Genomic DNA, 3,206 nt, shown 5'->3' with positions numbered 1-3,206 from the left:
ATTCTTTAAATCGTCGTTTCTTGTGAAACATTATCGACTGAAAAACTCTTTAAGTTTTTGCAAAAAAAAAAAAAAGAAGGTAATGAATATCATTTGCAATGAGATCGCAAATACGTCCTTGAGCCCCTTTGTAATGAGAGACGAGCAGCCTGAATGCTTACGATAACGTACAGTTTCTTTGTTCTTATTAAATCCCGCATTCACAGACTTACTAATAATTCATCCGTAACTCTATTACCGTTAACTGCTGTAAATCGGTGGTGAATTTCTTTTGGAAGAATTTTTACAGACAATATTTGAAATATTTAAACACAAAGTTTTGCATAACTTACGCCAATACACGAATAAAGCTAGATAACCTTTTGTAAGTAGATTTCATCGTTTTATATGGCTTCTGTACTTTCTGAACGACCCACGTAGATCAGCAATAGCTCAGATTGAATTAGTGAAATCGAATACACTTTGATTAAGTTTAGCCGGTTGATGGAATAAAATATTTCAGTCTCTTCTAAACTGATCGATAAAATATTAAAGGTTATTTGATTATTCAAGCGAAAGAATGAACACTTTATATATTTTACGTTTTTACATATTTCACTATGTTTCCAAATATGGTATTGATCAAATACTCAAATTTAGTCATGTTGAATGAATAGTTCATGCTACTATGGCGGTTCGTAATATTGAAAATTAACTTTAATTAGAATCTCATCCGAAAAGTTATGAAATTATTATAGAACGTTGTCGTTTTTAGATAAATATCTAAACCTCGAATAAGATTAATGGTGGGATGATATATATTTGGCCAATAAAAATTGTTATCGAGTTTCGTGTTTAGAGAAACGTTGCGCGCACGAGACACCGTTAAAATCGTCATTAAATATCTAAATGAAATCGGAATGGACGCGAGCTGAGGTTCGTCGTGCGACGATAAATAAATAAAACTGTCGAGAGAATCGGGTCAACGCGACAGCTAAACTGGAAGAATAGTAATTGCTATCGAACGAATATTAACGCGATCTGCTTGCCTGGTTTTTTACGTTTTTTTTTAACGCGCCGTGCTTCTACATTCCATGCTTTTTCGAACTGCTTTTTAATCACTGCCAGCATTACGAAGACGTAGGTATAATTTTGATTCTATTTATAAAGCGTCGGATATAAACAAATTTGTTTTATTTTTAAAGTAAATTATAGGTGATAAAGTAAATTATAGCTACTGTTTAGACGAACGAATATTATGTTTTAAATAACTGGCTTGCTTATTAGTTCAAGCTTATTAAAAATTTCATACTACAGATTTTTGAAGATATTAAAAACTAAAAAAGTAAGTTATAGGTGATTAAGCTTCTGTTTAGACGGACGAATATTATGTTTCAAATAACTGGCTTGTTTATTAGTTCAAGTTTATTGAAAATTTCATACTACAGATTCTTGAAGATATTAAAAATTTCATAATATAACTTATTACTGTTTTTGCGCAGTCGTATAAATTGCTTTCAAAAAAAAGTTACGGAAAAATAGTCAGAGATAAGCTAGGTTCAAAACAATTTTATGATATGAATTTATGAAATCCCAGTAAGCTTTAAATATAGCATATTCTTCGCTTATTTTCTGTCTAAAATACATACATATTTATACATATTACGTACATATACATATATACATATTATTATATATTCTTAATAACGTCTCAGATTTATGATTTAATGATTTTACCAATAAACGAAATGAAAATTTGTTTTCACATTGGCTCCACTTGTTTCAATTAACAAGAGATAAAATCTGTCTTGTTGATTAGTAAATACCAATAAAACTAATAAAAGACAGAATTATTTGTTTTATCGATATTTGATCAGTTAAAAAGGACCTCTCGTTATTTGCAGATACATGTTCTAGCAATCGAAATGTTATTTCGCATCGTCGATCATACACCCGTTTCAAATATTGAAAAACGTTGAATCGAAATTAATTTTGAATCGTCGAATGTTTCTATTTTGCGAGCACGCAGCTTGCGTGAATAGTCTTTATTCAGAAAAAAAAAAAAAAACGAAGACACTCGTTTGGACCGATTAAATCGGCTATTTAATTCAATAGCTGTGGTTTATGCGGAATTCTGACCTGCTTGAGTTAGACAGAATTTGATTGACAATTTATTTTCCAAGCCGCTGATTCCGCATTGTTTCAAAGGGTGAGAACAGAAAAATGGAATTTCACTTCATAGAAAGCCGAACAGCGTTTCCGAGCAATCGGGAATATCTTTTATTAATGGAATTATATCGTTCAATTGGAGAAAATTGGAGTTTGAGGACATTTCATATTCTTCGGTGTGACCGATTAAATTTTTACTTTCGTATTTTCTTCTTCTGTTGATCGGAGTCATTTAAGCTCGTTCGTGAGAAAGAGTTACATGACGTTACACGCAGAAGTTTACATTGCATTGTATGATCATATGATTATATCGCATTGATTTATAATTATATGATGATTATATGTATATGATCACTAATTTATCTAATATCAGTTTTGACATAAAAAGTAAGATATTGAATCGAGAAGCAACAACTTTTTTAAATGCACGCGCTAGTTTCGAGTGTATCAACTACGTCATATCAAAATTTTTCGTTTTCATAGAATAGACAAAAGCACCAAAAGTTTAATTACTCTTTAGAGACTTATAAAATAATTCAATATCTCATAAAGTTCCTATTTCATTGTCGAAACTCATCGAGAATGCAATAATTCGCGTTAATGGCACTTTAGTCTGGCATATACGTATGATAACTCACAGAATGAATTACAAAAGTTAGGACACCTGTAAAAATCTATTATGAATATATTATGCGCGTTATATGAATTATTTTGAAATTTCCTTACCATTGTAAAGGGAATCGACTGTCGTGATTTTATTGGTCAATAGGTCTATAGGCATATTTATCGAAAAGCAATCGTTTTTTCCAAAAAGCATTTTCCATAGAAAACCACATGCACGTACACCTACGTCTCGTCGAATGATTCCATTGGTTGGATGGCGTGGTTCCTGAGGGACGTTCTTATCGAGTGTTCACTGCTATTTCCATCTGACAGTCCCCTTTCACCATGCTTCCTATACCTGGCCTTCTCATACTCTTCTAGAATAACGATACCTGAAGAAGTTTTCTCTTTCTGAATTCCTTCTTCATTCTGCCTCTACCGTAAGGTATCGTATT

At 31.8% G+C, this 3,206-nt stretch overlaps 1 protein-coding gene across 7 annotated transcripts in view; it reads left to right on the top strand.

The window, feature by feature from the left end:
• LOC100748868 (collagen alpha-1(XVIII) chain) overlaps positions 1-3,206 on the top strand; it is a 348,873-nt gene that overhangs the window by 83,718 nt on the left and 261,949 nt on the right. The window lies entirely within an intron of this gene.

This window comes from Bombus impatiens, unplaced genomic scaffold (assembly GCF_000188095.3).
Source record: "Bombus impatiens unplaced genomic scaffold, BIMP_2.2 scf_0033, whole genome shotgun sequence".
Taxonomy (NCBI): domain Eukaryota; kingdom Metazoa; phylum Arthropoda; class Insecta; order Hymenoptera; family Apidae; genus Bombus; species Bombus impatiens.
This window is presented reverse-complemented; position numbering and strand designations above follow the sequence as displayed.